Below are 17,553 nucleotides of genomic sequence, written 5' to 3'. Positions count from 1 at the left end.
TATTTTTCCCTATATGCAACACCTTGCACTTGTCCACATTAAATTTCATCTGCCATATATATATATATATATATATATATAGATCAAAAAATTATTGGCAATATCGTCTCTAGTGCTATGACTAGTAACCTACAAAAAACCCCCTGTACATTAATAAATGTAAGGGAGACCACTAGCACTTTTAGTTCTTTCAAAAAATTAGAAATTAAGATATTATTAAAAAATTTTTTTGATTTGTTTAAATTGTTTATTGAAAACTTAATCACTATCACTATTGCACATATTGAATTTTTAACATAACACAAAGTACAAATTCACGAAGACTAACATATATACCTCTAAAATATGCCCCTCAATAATCTCCTACTGCTTGCCCTAAACTGGACCCTGTATCTCCTGATCCCTATAGATGTTATTCGGGTCTTTATAAACATATACACCTCTAATGTGAAAAACCTTATATATTTTTTCTTTAGATGGTAAGTCTATATTTTTTTCAAAACAGATTTTTCTTTGGTGTATGTCTATTCAACCAGTTCTTTTGTCCATCCCGACAAGGACCTCGTTTCGCCAATGTTGGCTTCTTCAGGGGAATATTCTTGTTAAGACCCAACATCAAGAAACACCCATGGCTCCCACTACTCGTGTCTACAATACATAGAACAAAATTACAAACAACAGAAATTATAAATCTAACTTTTACTGTAGTGTATATGTATCCTATTAGCTCATATCTGTCCATTACCCCCCAATTTATGTAAAACATTAAATTAATTCAATAGTTAATATTTATTAAATATTGATACATCAGCTATTTCGTTTGAACAAAACTTATCCTAAGTCCCACTCCTACCTAAAAATGAAGGAGCGTACTCAGACACAACACACTCAATTCACTCCGGCTCAATAGCTCCCGTTGTTTATCATGAAAAAAACTCCCGAATATGAGTGTTATCCTAAAACAAGATTCAAACAAAGAAATCTCTTACATTAAACCCTCATTTTAAACTAAGTTTTTTAACAAACACTCTCAAAAATGATTAAAAATGAATCTTTGCGTTAGGTATTATCTTATGATACTCTCACTGCAGAACCCCATAGCTTTACCTCTCCACACTTTCAAAAGCTCAGCGCCCTCCATGTAAACCAAAAGTTTCACTTCTTAGATCTTCCTCGTCACACTCCCCACCTGTAAAAACCACAACATTTATGGCTATATTTTTTGTGGAATCAATGCCTTCAATGCACCGAAACTTTAGTTTGAAATTGTACCTTGTTTAAGCAATGACCGCTTTCAAAAAAGCCCGCATTCAAAAATGGAGTCGCCAGACCGCCAATCCTCTAATTTGTTCCTCTAATTACATGGTGAGCAATATGTGCCTGCTCGGATAATTTCAAACGGTGCTCCAAACCATGACCCACACCTCCTCAATCATGATCTATTAATCTGAACAGAAAACAAAGTTAAGCCCTCCGCCAGTATATCACAAAAAAACGCCAATACTCAAATTGGTTTCTCAAATCACAAGGTGAGCCATATATGCCCACTCATATGACTTCAAACAGTACTCCTAACATTCACCCGAACTATCTCAACCATAATTTCATTCTAAACTGAAAACAGAGTTAAGCGCTAGTATGTTACCAGTAAAACATCAACTTCAAGACATGTGAAACAGCAACAACGCTCACCTTTAATGTTTTACCACCGTGTTCATGTACTCAGCGTCTCCTACTGAGGTTTCTACTACCGACCTGCCCTTTTATGCTCCACCTCTTCACCCTGACACAACCAATCCACACACTCTTCATACGTAGAGCCTCAATGTCTAATAAAGAGGCCCACGTCACCAACACATCTACTTAGACTCCTCCTCACCACCCTCAGGTGGCCGCTCCACTCTCATTAGTGCCCTCCTCCTTGCTAAGTGATTCCTATTGTCATAAATCAAATCCTTTAGTTCTGAGCCCTGTTGTGTCGGGCTCTTCTGCTTGTGTTGCCCATAATTTTATCATCCATTTCAATTAGGTGGAAAATCAGATTTATACCCTATCTTACAACTTACCCACCATATGTGGTCTTGCATTAAATGCCAAATTACACTTAAGTTACAACTCATTCACAAATATTAGAATTACCTGCCCAAACATCAATTGTTCAGACCAATGAATTGAACCAATAATCAACAATGTATCCTATATCCTCTCTACAAAAACGCTTCCCATTCAATCATTACATTCAATCCCCTTGGTGCTGTTGTTTGCCAATAATAAATGAACCTCTGTTCTGTTTGTCTAAGATCCTGGGAAACGTGACCACCTCTCCTGTTGGGACGCTGTTGTAAGATACAAAATTTCAATTGATCCTCTGAATGTCCATGATCCTGCCAATGTTTGACCAAAGGTGAATCAGTTTTACCCGTATGTATACAACTCCTATGTTGTATAATGCGGGTACGAATTGGTAATTTGGTTTGACCAATATATAATTTTTGGCAGGGGCATATGATAACATATATCACCCTGTCTGTACTACAGTCAAAACGATTAGTAAGAACCTGCTTATATGGCAAAGTGGGATGGTGAAAACTCCGTGTCTCTATTACATGTTTACAAACTGAGCAACCTTGACATTTGTACTGACCCGGCTTTTGTTCTATATTCAGTTGTCTTGTATCCGAGTGTACTAGGAGATCTCGTAAATTACGCCCTCTAGTTTTAGCAAACAAAGGTTTGTCCTGCAAACATTCGTGTAACGTTAAGACATGCCAGTGTTGTAAAATTATGTCCTGAATCTTATGGGTCCGTTGAGAGTATGGTAGCACACATACTAATCTTTCCTCTTCACTTCGATGTCGTGTTTGAAGTAAAGATGCACGGTCAGCATACAGCCCTCGTTTGTATGCTTTCCTAATGATTTTTTTAGGATACCCCCTTGTCAAAAACTTATCCCGCATCTTTATTGACTGTTTTTTATATTCCTCCATGTTGCCGCATAGTCGCCGCAATCTGAGAAATTGTCCCGCTGGAATGTTAGTGCGGAGATTCTGAGGATGGAAACTACTAAAGTGCAATAGGTTGTTGCGATCCGTAGATTTTACAAATATCGAAGTGGCCAGTTGTTGTTCCTGCTTATATATCTGTAAATCTAAAAATGAAATTGTTCTCTCATTTACAGAGAAAGTGAACTGTAAATTTGGATCTAAAGAATTCATCCATACTTGAAATTCTGTAAAAATTTGTATGGAACCCGTCCAGATGAAAAATATATCATCTATGAAACGGACCCAACACAAAATTTTTGACCAAAATGGTGATGAATAAATGTATTTCTCCTCAAACTTAGAAACATACAGGCACGCTACCGAGGGCGCCATGGTTGCGCCCATGGCTGTGCCTTGAATTTGTTGATAATATTTTTCTTTATATCTGAAGAAATTTTTTGTTAAAGCTATTCTAGCTGTTTCGGTAATAAACTTGCTCTTTTTCTCTGAAAAATCATTAGTTCGCAATGCTTCATAAATCACCTGTAAAGAATCCTCTTGAGGGATACTGGTGTAAAGCGACACTATGTCCGCTGTCACCAGTAACCATCTATCCTCGACCTCAGTCAATGGTTGAATACGTGAAATAAAGTCTGAAGAGTCTCGTATGTAAGATCGACTCTTCTTAACCAATGGATTCAGAAACGAGTCCACATATTTAGATAAGGGTTCTAATACTGAATGAATTCCCGAGACTATCGGGCGCCCCGGAGGCGAAACTAGAGATTTGTGGATCTTCGGAACCACATAAAAGATTGGCGTACTCGGATATGGTTCTAACAAAAAATATTTCTCTTTTTTTGTTATAAGCTTTTGTGCTTCTCCTGCCTCCAGCAATTCAAGTATAATATCTTGTAATTCCGATGTTGGATCTTGTGATAAAAGAATATAACATCTATTATCTGCTAACTGTCGCATCACTTCTGCATCATAATCATCTGAATTCAAAATCACTATGCCGCCCCCTTTGTCAGCTGGGCGTATAGTGATAGAATCATCATTTTGAAGAGCTGAACATGCTACTCGTTCTTCTTTAGTTAAATTAAATGTCATCTGTACAGAAGATGATTCCAAAGTTTCTAAATCCCGTAACACCAATTTCTCAAAGATGGCTATTGCCGGATCCACCAAACCTGGTGGAATCCATCTCGTTGGTCTCCACAACCCCTTGTCCACCGACTTAAGTTGATCCTTAAAGTGTCTAACAATTTTTAATTTCCTAAAGAATTTATGTAATGATATACGTGTTGCAAAGGAATCATATTTCGTACTAGGGACGAAAGATAACCCCTTTTGTAGCAAAGACTTTTCTACCAATGAGAGCCCTCTCTTAGATAGATTAAATATTAATGAGGAATCTACTGTTGGGATCGAGTTTTGCGTTTGTCTAATGCATTGTAAGTTTTGTTCTGCAGTATCCCTACTTTCTTTTTGGTACTGACGGTTTGTTGTGATAAAAAATCAGACGTTGACTGTGCCTGTAGTTGTCCCCCTTGTCGAGAGCTCTGAAACTTCACTCTCTTACCAGAATCATTGGTTTTATTGTTCAAAGAGGAATCTTCCTCTGAGGATTCGCTAGATGACGAATCAAAGGTCTTGGCACGTCTATACGTTCTGTTCTTGTTCATCCAAGGGTATACATACCCTCGTGTATAGTCGGCCTCATCCCGTTGGAACTTTTGGATTTTGGCTGTCTTTAATTCTTCCCAATACTTATCCATGCTTTCTGTAAATTCAGCTAATTGATCACTAAAGGTATCTAATGCTACCACTGCTTTGATGTTATCTATATGTGTCCACCTGCACCTGTAACTCCACCACCGACTCATTAGATGTCTCTATAATTAATAACATAAGATCATAGGAACATTTATTAAGTATAGCATTCCATCTACCAATAAACTTTTCATTCTGGGCATGTAGAAAAGGTTCCTTGTTGATCCTCAAACCACGAGGTATCCGCTTCATTCTACAATATTCATTGAGTAAAGCTGAATGTAACTCTGTTCGTGTTAGGCGCTTTTTCATATTAATAACAGTATCCCAATCAGGAGGTGCTATATGTGTTTCAGTGGGAGTATCAAAAAGACGAATACCCGACAATACCTCCGCTGCCGCGGTATCTGTATAGCTAAACATTGCTGGTTCTATTACGTCTTCCATTGCCAAGAAAGTACCTAATATAGCGATCAAAAAATTATTGGCAATATCGTCTCTAGTGCTATGACTAGTAACCTACAAAAAACCCCCTGTACATTAATAAATGTAAGGGAGACCACTAGCACTTTTAGTTCTTTCAAAAAATTAGAAATTAAGATATTATTAAAAAAATTTTTTGATTTGTTTAAATTGTTTATTGAAAACTTAATCACTATCACTATTGCACATATTGAATTTTTAACATAACACAAAGTACAAATTCACGAAGACTAACATATATACCTCTAAAATATGCCCCTCAATAATCTCCTACTGCTTGCCCTAAACTGGACCCTGTATCTCCTGATCCCTATAGATGTTATTCGGGTCTTTATAAACATATACACCTCTAATGTGAAAAACCTTATATATTTTTTCTTTAGATGGTAAGTCTATATTTTTTTCAAAACAGATTTTTCTTTGGTGTATGTCTATTCAACCAGTTCTTTTGTCCATCCCGACAAGGACCTCGTTTCGCCAATGTTGGCTTCTTCAGGGGAATATTCTTGTTAAGACCCAACATCAAGAAACACCCATGGCTCCCACTACTCGTGTCTACAATACATAGAACAAAATTACAAACAACAGAAATTATAAATCTAACTTTTACTGTAGTGTATATGTATCCTATTAGCTCATATCTGTCCATTACCCCCCAATTTATGTAAAACATTAAATTAATTCAATAGTTAATATTTATTAAATATTGATACATCAGCTATTTCGTTTGAACAAAACTTATCCTAAGTCCCACTCCTACCTAAAAATGAAGGAGCGTACTCAGACACAACACACTCAATTCACTCCGGCTCAATAGCTCCCGTTGTTTATCATGAAAAAACTCCCGAATATGAGTGTTATCCTAAAACAAGATTCAAACAAAGAAATCTCTGACATTAAACCCTCATTTTAAACTAAGTTTTTTAACAAACACTCTCAAAAATGATTAAAAATGAATCTTTGCGTTAGGTATTATCTTATGATACTCTCACTGCAGAACCCCATAGCTTTACCTCTCCACACTTTCAAAAGCTCAGCGCCCTCCATGTAAACCAAAAGTTTCACTTCTTAGATCTTCCTCGTCACACTCCCCACCTGTAAAAACCACAACATTTATGGCTATATTTTTTGTGGAATCAATGACCGCTTTCAAAAAAGCCCGCATTCAAAAATGGAGTCGCCAGACCGCCAATCCTCTAATTTGTTCCTCTAATTACACGGTGAGCAATATGTGCCTGCTCGGATAATTTCAAACGGTGCTCCAAACCATGACCCACACCTCCTCAATCATGATCTATTAATCTGAACAGAAAACAAAGTTAAGCCCTCCGCCAGTATATCACAAAAAAACGCCAATACTCAAATTGGTTTCTCAAATCACAAGGTGAGCCATATATGCCCACTCATATGACTTCAAACAGTACTCCTAACATTCACCCGAACTATCTCAACCATAATTTCATTCTAAACTGAAAACAGAGTTAAGCGCTAGTATGTTACCAGTAAAACATCAACTTCAAGACATGTGAAACAGCAACAACGCTCACCTTTAATGTTTTACCACCGTGTTCATGTACTCAGCGTCTCCTACTGAGGTTTCTACTACCGACCTGCCCTTTTATGCTCCACCTCTTCACCCTGACACAACCAATCCACACACTCTTCATACGTAGAGCCTCAATGTCTAATAAAGAGGCCCACGTCACCAACACATCTACTTAGACTCCTCCTCACCACCCTCAGGTGGCCGCTCCACTCTCATTAGTGCCCTCCTCCTTGCTAAGTGATTCCTATTGTCATAAATCAAATCCTTTAGTTCTGAGCCCTGTTGTGTCGGGCTCTTCTGCTTGTGTTGCCCATAATTTTATCATCCATTTCAATTAGGTGGAAAATCAGATTTATACCCTATCTTACAACTTACCCACCATATGTGGTCTTGCATTAAATGCCAAATTACACTTAAGTTACAACTCATTCACAAATATTAGAATTACCTGCCCAAACATCAATTGTTCAGACCAATGAATTGAACCAATAATCAACAATGTATCCTATATCCTCTCTACAAAAACGCTTCCCATTCAATCATTACATTCAATCCCCTTGGTGCTGTTGTTTGCCAATAATAAATGAACCTCTGTTCTGTTTGTCTAAGATCCTGGGAAACGTGACCACCTCTCCTGTTGGGACGCTGTTGTAAGAATAGCTTTAACAAAAAATTTCTTCAGATATAAAGAAAAATATTATCAACAAATTCAAGGCACAGCCATGGGCGCAACCATGGCGCCCTCGGTAGCGTGCCTGTATGTTTCTAAGTTTGAGGAGAAATACATTTATTCATCACCATTTTGGTCAAAAATTTTGTGTTGGGTCCGTTTCATAGATGATATATTTTTCATCTGGACGGGTTCCATACAAATTTTTACAGAATTTCAAGTATGGATGAATTCTTTAGATCCAAATTTACAGTTCACTTTCTCTGTAAATGAGAGAACAATTTCATTTTTAGATTTACAGATATATAAGCAGGAACAACAACTGGCCACTTCGATATTTGTAAAATCTACGGATCGCAACAACCTATTGCACTTTAGTAGTTTCCATCCTCAGAATCTCCGCACTAACATTCCAGCGGGACAATTTCTCAGATTGCGGCGACTATGCGGCAACATGGAGGAATATAAAAAACAGTCAATAAAGATGCGGGATAAGTTTTTGACAAGGGGGTATCCTAAAAAAATCATTAGGAAAGCATACAAACGAGGGCTGTATGCTGACCGTGCATCTTTACTTCAAACACGACATCGAAGTGAAGAGGAAAGATTAGTATGTGTGCTACCATACTCTCAACGGACCCATAAGATTCAGGACATAATTTTACAACACTGGCATGTCTTAACGTTACACGAATGTTTGCAGGACAAACCTTTGTTTGCTAAAACTAGAGGGCGTAATTTACGAGATCTCCTAGTACACTCGGATACAAGACAACTGAATATAGAACAAAAGCCGGGTCAGTACAAATGTCAAGGTTGCTCAGTTTGTAAACATGTAATAGAGACACGGAGTTTTCACCATCCCACTTTGCCATATAAGCAGGTTCTTACTAATCGTTTTGACTGTAGTACAGACAGGGTGATATATGTTATCATATGCCCCTGCCAAAAATTATATATTGGTCAAACCAAATTACCAATTCGTACCCGCATTATACAACATAGGAGTTGTATACATACGGGTAAAACTGATTCACCTTTGGTCAAACATTGGCAGGATCATGGACATTCAGAGGATCAATTGAAATTTTGTATCTTACAACAGCGTCCCAACAGGAGAGGTGGTCACGTTTCCCAGGATCTTAGACAAACAGAACAGAGGTTCATTTATTATTGGCAAACAACAGCACCAAGGGGATTGAATGTAATGATTGAATGGGAAGCGTTTTTGTAGAGAGGATATAGGATACATTGTTGATTATTGGTTCAATTCATTGGTCTGAACAATTGATGTTTGGGCAGGTAATTCTAATATTTGTGAATGAGTTGTAACTTAAGTGTAATTTGGCATTTAATGCAAGACCACATATGGTGGGTAAGTTGTAAGATAGGGTATAAATCTGATTTTCCACCTAATTGAAATGGATGATAAAATTATGGGCAACACAAGCAGAAGAGCCCGACACAACAGGGCTCAGAACTAAAGGATTTGATTTATGACAATAGGAATCACTTAGCAAGGAGGAGGGCACTAATGAGAGTGGAGCGGCCACCTGAGGGTGGTGAGGAGGAGTCTAAGTAGATGTGTTGGTGACGTGGGCCTCTTTATTAGACATTGAGGCTCTACGTATGAAGAGTGTGTGGATTGGTTGTGTCAGGGTGAAGAGGTGGAGCATAAAAGGGCAGGTCGGTAGTAGAAACCTCAGTAGGAGACGCTGAGTACATGAACACGGTGGTAAAACATTAAAGGTGAGCGTTGTTGCTGTTTCACATGTCTTGAAGTTGATGTTTTACTGGTAACATACTAGCGCTTAACTCTGTTTTCAGTTTAGAATGAAATTATGGTTGAGATAGTTCGGGTGAATGTTAGGAGTACTGTTTGAAGTCATATGAGTGGGCATATATGGCTCACCTTGTGATTTGAGAAACCAATTTGAGTATTGGCGTTTTTTTGTGATATACTGGCAGAGGGCTTAACTTTGTTTTCTGTTCAGATTAATAGATCATGATTGAGGAGGTGTGGGTCATGGTTTGGAGCACCGTTTGAAATTATCCGAGCAGGCACATATTGCTCACCGTGTAATTAGAGGAACAAATTAGAGGATTGGCGGTCTGGCGACTCCATTTTTGAATGCGGGCTTTTTTGAAAGCGGTCATTGCTTAAACAAGGTACAATTTCAAACTAAAGTTTCGGTGCATTGAAGGCATTGATTCCACAAAAAATATAGCCATAAATGTTGTGGTTTTTACAGGTGGGGAGTGTGACGAGGAAGATCTAAGAAGTGAAACTTTTGGTTTACATGGAGGGCGCTGAGCTTTTGAAAGTGTGGAGAGGTAAAGCTATGGGGTTCTGCAGTGAGAGTATCATAAGATAATACCTAACGCAAAGATTCATTTTTAATCATTTTTGAGAGTGTTTGTTAAAAAACTTAGTTTAAAATGAGGGTTTAATGTAAGAGATTTCTTTGTTTGAATCTTGTCTTAGGATAACACTCATATTCGGGAGTTTTTTCATGATAAACAACGGGAGCTATTGAGCCGGAGTGAATTGAGTGTGTTGTGTCTGAGTACGCTCCTTCATTTTTAGGTAGGAGTGGGACTTAGGATAAGTTTTGTTCAAACGAAATAGCTGATGTATCAATATTTAATAAATATTAACTATTGAATTAATTTAATGTTTTACATAAATTGGGGGGTAATGGACAGATATGAGCTAATAGGATACATATACACTACAGTAAAAGTTAGATTTATAATTTCTGTTGTTTGTAATTTTGTTCTATGTATTGTAGACACGAGTAGTGGGAGCCATGGGTGTTTCTTGATGTTGGGTCTTAACAAGAATATTCCCCTGAAGAAGCCAACATTGGCGAAACGAGGTCCTTGTCGGGATGGACAAAAGAACTGGTTGAATAGACATACACCAAAGAAAAATCTGTTTTGAAAAAAATATAGACTTACCATCTACAGAAAAAATATATAAGGTTTTTCACATTAGAGGTGTATATGTTTATAAAGACCCGAATAACATCTATAGGGATCAGGAGATACAGGGTCCAGTTTAGGGCAAGCAGTAGGAGATTATTGAGGGGCATATTTTAGAGGTATATATGTTAGTCTTCGTGAATTTGTACTTTGTGTTATGTTAAAAATTCAATATGTGCAATAGTGATAGTGATTAAGTTTTCAATAAACAATTTAAACAAATCAAAAAATTTTTTTAATAATATCTTAATTTCTAATTTTTTGAAAGAACTAAAAGTGCTAGTGGTCTCCCTTACATTTATTAATGTACAGGGGGTTTTTTGTAGGTATATATATATATATATATATATATATATATTGAAAAGCACCGGTCCAAGTACAGATCCCTGAGGCACTCCACTGTTTACCCTTTTCCACTGAGAAAATTGACCATTTAATCCTACTCTCTGTTTCCTGTCTTTTAACCAGTTTGTAATCCACGAAAGGACATCGCCTCCTATCCTATGACTTTTTAGTTTTCGTAGAAGCCTCTCATGAGGGACTTTGTCAAACGCCTTCTGAAAATCCAAATACACTACATCTACCGGTTCACCTTTATCCACATGTTTATTAACCCCTTCAAAAAAATGAAGCAGATTTGTTAGGCAAGACTTCCCTTGGGTAAATCCGTGTTGACTGTGTTCCATTAAATCATGTCTTTCTATATGCTCTATGATTTTGATTTTGAGAATAGTTTCCACTATTTTTCCCGGCACTGAAGTTAGGCTCACTGGTCTATAGTTACCCGGATCGCCTCTGGAGCCTTTTTTAAATATTGGGGTTACATTGGCCACCCTCCAGTCTTCAGGTACAATGGATGATTTTAATGATAGGTTACAAATTTTAACTAATAGATCAGAAATTTCATTTTTGAGTTCCTTCAGTACTCTAGGATGCATACCATCCAGTCCAGGTGATTTGCTACTCCTTAGTTTGTCAATCTGGCCTACTACATCTTCCAGGTTCACAGTGATTTCGTTCAGTTCGTCTGACTCATCACCCCTGAAAATTATCTCCGGAACTGGTATCTCCCCAACATCCTCATTAGTAAACACGGAAGCAAAGAATTCATTTCATTTTTCTGCAATGGCCTTATCTTCCCTAAGAGCCCCTTTAACCCTCAGTCATCTAATGGTCCAATCGACTCCCTCACAGGTTTCTTGCTTTGGATATATTTAAAAAAGGTTTTTATTATGAGTTTTTGCCTCTATTACCAACTTCATTTCAAATTCTCTCTTCGCCTGTCTTATCAATGTTTTAAACTTAACTTAACAATGCTTATGTTTTATTCTACTTTCTTTAGATGGATCCTTCATCCAATTTTTGAAGGATGCTTTTTTGGCTAAAATAGCCTCTTTCACCTCACCTTTTAACCATGACAGTAATCGTTTTGCCTTCCTTCCACCTTTCTTAATGCGTGGAATACATATGGACTGCGCCTCTAGGATTGTATTTTTAAACAATGTCCAAGCCTATTGAACACTTTTAACCTTTGCAGCTGCACCTTTCAGTTTTTTTCTAACTATTTTCCTCATTTTATCAAAGTTTCCCTTTTGAAAGTTCAGTGTTAGAGCTGCAGATTTACTTATTGTCCCCCTTCCAGTTATTAGTTTAAATTTGATCATGTTATGCCAAGTGGCCCCACCACCGTTACCTCTCTCACCTCTCTCACCAAATCCTGCGTTCCACTAAGAATTAAATCTAAAATGGCTCCCTCTCTTGTTGGTTCCTGAACCAATTGCTCCATGAAGCAATCATTTATTACATCCAGGAAGGTTATGTCTCTAGCAAGTCCTGATGTTACATTTACCCAGTCAATATTGGGATAATTAAAATCTCCCATTATTATTGCACTGCCAAATTGGTTTGCTTCCCTGATTTCTCTTAGCATTTCATCATCTGTCTGACCATTTTGTCCAGGTGGACGGTAGTATATTCCTATCACTATATTCTTACCCAACACACATGGGATTTCTACCCATATAGATTCTACTGAGCATTTAGTCTCTTGTATGATCTTTATCCTGTTGGACTCTATAGTCTCCCGGACATAAAGGGGTAGATTTTCAAACCGCGCGATTTGGCGTACTTTTGCTGGCGCATCAGGCGCAAGCAAAAGTACGCGGGATTTTAGTAGATACGTGCGTAGCCGCGCGTATCCGCTAAAATCCTGGATCAGCGCGCGCAAGGCTATCAATTCTGTATAGCCGGCGCGCGCCGAGCCGCGCAGCCTACCCCCATTCCCTCCGAGGCCGCTCCGAAATTGGAGAGGCCTCGGAGGGAACTTTCTTTTACCCTCCCCTCACCTTCCCCTCCCTTCCCCTACCTAACCCACCCGCCCGGCCCTGTCTAAACCCCCCCTTACCTTTGTCGGGGGATTTACGCCTCCCAGAGGGAGACGTAAATCCCCGCGCGCCAGCGGGCCACTAGCGCGCCGGGACGTGACCTGGGGGCGGGTCCGGAGGGCGCGGCCACGCCCCCGGATCGCTCCGGGCCGTAGCCACGCCCCCGGACCCACCCCCGGAATGCTCCCGACATGCCCCGAAAACGCCGCGCGGTTCGGGCCCGCCCCCGACACGCCCCCCGCAGAAAACCCCAGGACTTACGCGAGTCCCGGGGCTCTGCGCGCGCCGGTAGGCCTATGTAAAATAGGCTCACCGGTGCGCAGGGCCCTGCTCGCCTAAATCCACCCGGATTTGGGCGGATTTAGGCGAGCAGGGCTCTTAAAATCCGCCCCAAAGTGCCACACCCCCGCCAAGTTGATCCTCCCTATCATTGCGATATAATTTGTACCCTGATATAGCACTGTCCCATTGGTTATCCTCCTTCCACCAAGTTTCTGTGATGCCAATTATGTCAATCTCATCATTTGCTGCTATACACTCTAACTCTCCCATCTTACTTCTTAGACTTCTGGCATTGGCATACAGACATTTCAAAGTGTGTTTTTTGTTTGTTGTAACAACCTGCTTTTCAGTTGTTTGGGATAATTCGGAAATCATTAGCTTTGGTGATTTTTTACATATAGGCATATGGACTATGTTTGCTTTTAATGGAACCTCTCTGTTGGGATGCCCTAACTCTCCTGTTTCATTAGTATCCTTCAAGGATACATTTCTCCGAACCATGCACTGCTGAGTGACTGTCGGCTTTCCCCCTTGTTCTAGTTTAAAGGCTGCTCTATCTCCTTTTTGAAAGTTAGTGCCAGCAGCTTGGTTCCACTCTGGTTAAGGTGGAGCCCATCCTTTCAGAAAAGTCTCCCCTTTCCCCAAAGGTTTCTCCAGTTCCTTACAAAGCTGAATCCCTCTTCCCTGCACCATCGTCTCATCCACGCATTGAAACTCTGGAGCTCTGCCTGCCTCTGGGGACCTGCACGTGGAACAGGAAGCATTTCAGAGAATGCCACCCTGGAGGATCTGAATTTTAGCTTCCTACCTAAAATCCTAAATTTGGCTTCCAGAACCTCTCTCCCACATTTTCCTATGTCATTGGTGCCCACATGTACCACGACAGCTGGCACCTCCCCAGCACTGTCTATAATCCTATCTAGGTGACGCATGAGGTCTGCCACCTTCGCACCAGGCAGGCAAGTTACCAGGCAGTCCTCACATCCACCAGCCACCCTGCTATCTACATTTCTAATAATCGAATCACCAACTATGATGGCCGACCTAACCCTTCCCTCCTGGGCAGTAGCCCTGGGAGACTTGTCCTCAGTGCGAGAGGGCAATACATCACCTGGAGAGCAGGTCCTTGCTATAGGATCACTTCCTGCTACACCAGGGTGATGTGCTCCTACTGGGAGACCTTTCTGATCCAAGGCAGCACTAGGGCTGCCAGACTGGATTTGGGACTTGGCTACTATGTCCCTGAAGGTCTCATCAATGTACCTCTCTGTCTCCCTCAGCTCCTCCAAGTCTGCTACTCTAGCCTCCAGAGATCGGACTTGTTTCCTGAGAGCCAGGAGCTCTTTGCACCGAGTGCACACATACAATCTCTCACAGGCGGGTAAAAAATCATACATGTGACACTCAATGCAAAAGACTGGAAAGCCCCCCTCCTGCTGCTGGACTGCTGCCTTCATCTTAGTTTTATTGAGTTCCTAGTTAAGTTTAGGATACTAAGGGAGTTGGAATGAGAGTAGTTTAAATTTACAGGTGAATTTACTAATTAATCAGCTAGTGCCCTACAAGGGGATGATTAAACTTTCAATAAGGGCTGGTACAATAATATGATTTAGATAAGACCCTGATTGATTTTTAATGAGAAAGTGTCTTGTGCCTAAAAATCAAGGGTTGAGTGGGTGGGAAAGACAGACACTAGAATTAACTATCTCTGGCTTGCTTATTACCTCAGACATACACAAACTCTAAAGAATATATCCCTTAATTTCACCTTTCACCAAACTTTTATAAGCCCCAAAATTTCTGAAAGCTATACTTACCAGTCCTCTTTAACCAACATTAAATTAATCTTCACTCAGTTAATGGAAGGGTTTGAGATTCCGGTGCGTGCTTCCGGTCCTCCTCTACTGCAAAGGGAGCAGGGCCTCTGGAAGCTGGGGCTATGGACATCAATCCCTGGATCGCTTGCGGTGACTTCTGGACTCCTCTCCCGGGGGATGCTGGGAGCAGTATGCAGATGAGCCTTCCGGTCCTCCTCTACTGAAAAAGGGGCGGGGCCTCTGGAAGCTGGAGCTATGGACGTCAATCCCTGGATCGCTTGCGGTGACTTCTGGACTCCTCTTTTGTGAACCGCTTTGATGATTTTTAAGGGAACTGTGGGATCTCAAATAAAAAATAATAATTAAAGGAAACATGATCAGACATGTTTTTGTATTTTATGAAGACTATTATAATTAATTTACATTTTTCAAATTGTAATATTAGACTTTTTATTGTAAATCACTTTGAGATTTAATGTAAGGTAATAAATAAATTTGACAATAATAATATTAATTTGGCAATATAAGGTGGAATAGAAATGACTGAGAAGAGTAAAGTTGGGGAGATAGCTATAAGAACCCAAAAAGAAAGCCAAAGAAACAGAGAATGAAATAATGTAGAAATTTGAGTGGGTGGGGATTGTTATTCTTTAAAAAAATTAAACTTGAGGTTAGCTAGAAAGTTATTTTAATTATTTCCTAGCTGTTAATGAAACTGATAGCTGTTAATACCACTTTGACGTGCCAAAAAGTAGAATATAAATCAGATGAATAATAAATAATGCTATTCACCAGACATTAAGCTTTATCAAATAAACTGCAGTATTACTTTCTGCCTCTTTATGGCTGGAATCCAGGTGCAGGGTCATCCATGAGATAAGGATGGTCCCTTTTGCTGAGACTGAGAACCTGTACAACAAGGGAGCTTATCGCTCTGCCTAGGGCAGTGCAATGGTATTAAGCACCCCAAGTTAACTTTCAGCCTTGCATTTCCCCCATCTTCCCTCAAATTAACTTTCTGGCCCATATGTCATCACCCACAGGGTCAGTGGAAGCATTAGGCAGACTAGGCGACCACCTAGAGCACCACATTTTTGCAGGTGGTGCTGCAGGGGCAGACCCATGGCTCCTCCTCTTCCTTCTTGCCTCTGTAGGCCCAATGCAGGAAGTCATGTCTTGTGGACCCACACAGGTGGAAAAGAAAAGAAGGAGAAGCCTCCCTCACCCCTCCTCACCACCAATACACACCCTGGGCTTAGATCTGCTTCCCCAATGCTCTAAACCACATCCTAAGCCAAATCTGAGCTCCATGCTTTCCCTAATGAGAAAGGTCGGAACAGGTTAGAACTGCAAGGAGGATGAATGGCCCATTCTGCTTGGCAGTGTGCAGCATGGAAAGCCATTAGCCATGGTACAGGACTGTTCCAAACCTGCAGCTGGCTCAGAGATGGAAGTTGGAGCCTCTGGCAGGCAGATCAGGCAGGAACCTGCCCCTGCTGCCAGACAGCAACAGGAAGTAAAAAATATATAGATGCCTGACGTCCATCAATTAAAATTTATTTCAAAGGAGACACTTTTTTCTCAATCAGATTTGCAGAGTCATTGAATGCAATGTGGATGCAATGTCTAGGAACAGCTGATATTAGAAAAAAAAATTAATCAGCATGGATCGTAATGTGCAGCTTAATGAAGTAGGATGACACTTTTTGCTCTTACTGTCAGTTCTACAGTATTGGATGAGCTGTGCAACATGAGGTGATATATTTTTCAATAAAACCGGTTATATGCTAATGATGAATTGTCTGTAGTTATTTCTTTGATAAAACCAACGAGGTATCAGCTGCTATAAGTTCCCTCTGGACTTATGCTGCTTCCAGATATCCTTGTCTGTGCAGCGTGCTGTGTTTAGTCTCCACGGAAAAAGTTCGAAACTGTAGAACTGTACTGTAGAACTGACAGTAAGACAAAAAGTGTCATCCTACTTCATTAAGCTGCACATTACGATCCATGCTGATTAATGGGTTTTTTTTTTCTAATATCAAGTGTTCCTAGACATTGCATCCAATGACTCTGCAAATCTGATTGAGGAAAAAGTGCCATCCTATTCCCTCAAGCTGAACAGAATAACTCATATAATGCACATTAAGCCCCTGAAGCAGCTCCAAGACAGGAGCGAAACTCGGCCTGAGTCGGGCCTTTTAAAGTGTTTTATTGTCTCCTTTGAAAAAAATTTTAATTGACAGACGTCAGGCATCTATTTCTTTTTTCTTCCTCACGGCTTTTATAGATCACATGAGTGAGAGAAAAAGTGTGTAAATATGTGTGTGCATGTGTGATAGTGAGAGTGTAAGTTAGAGTCTGAATGTGAGTATGTGCATGTGAGAGTGTACATATGTGCAAGAATGTGTGTGTGTGTGTGTGAAAATGAACATATTGTATTAGAGAGAGTGTTTATATGCGAGACAAGCAGACACTAATCAACAGCAATCTCAGGTTGACTGGAAATCAAAGGTTTCCAGGTGTGGCAAGCAAGGAGGGGGTCAGTTTTTAAAAATCATTATTAGTTTTAATTATTGGGTTTTTGTGTCTGCTGTTTTGATGTTTTATTGGTGTTTGGTAAATTAAA

General features: G+C 39.9%; 3 long non-coding RNA genes across 3 annotated transcripts; 1 reads left to right on the top strand and 2 right to left on the bottom strand.

Annotated features, from left to right (window-relative positions):
* Positions 1–490: 490 nt before the first annotated feature.
* On the bottom strand, positions 491–956 carry LOC115086085. Its single transcript, XR_003855066.1, has 2 exons — positions 854–956; positions 491–648 (listed from the first exon to the last, which is right to left on the bottom strand). It is a non-coding gene; the product is annotated as an uncharacterized LOC115086085 (long non-coding RNA).
* A 4,684-nt stretch (positions 957–5,640) lies between these two features.
* On the bottom strand, positions 5,641–6,339 carry LOC115086084. The gene is made up of 3 exons (XR_003855064.1): positions 6,257–6,339; positions 6,004–6,105; positions 5,641–5,798 (listed from the first exon to the last, which is right to left on the bottom strand). It is a non-coding gene; the product is annotated as an uncharacterized LOC115086084 (long non-coding RNA).
* A 3,125-nt stretch (positions 6,340–9,464) lies between these two features.
* Positions 9,465–10,409, top strand: LOC115086083. Its single transcript, XR_003855063.1, has 4 exons — positions 9,465–9,628; positions 9,712–9,793; positions 9,945–10,046; positions 10,252–10,409. It is a non-coding gene; the product is annotated as an uncharacterized LOC115086083 (long non-coding RNA).
* Positions 10,410–17,553: the final 7,144 nt, after the last annotated feature.

The sequence above is a fragment of the Rhinatrema bivittatum genome, chromosome 2, assembly GCF_901001135.1.
Source record: "Rhinatrema bivittatum chromosome 2, aRhiBiv1.1, whole genome shotgun sequence".
NCBI classification, from domain to species: Eukaryota; Metazoa; Chordata; class Amphibia; order Gymnophiona; family Rhinatrematidae; genus Rhinatrema; species Rhinatrema bivittatum.
Note: the sequence above shows the minus strand (reverse complement) of the source record. Positions and strands in the feature narration are given on the sequence as shown.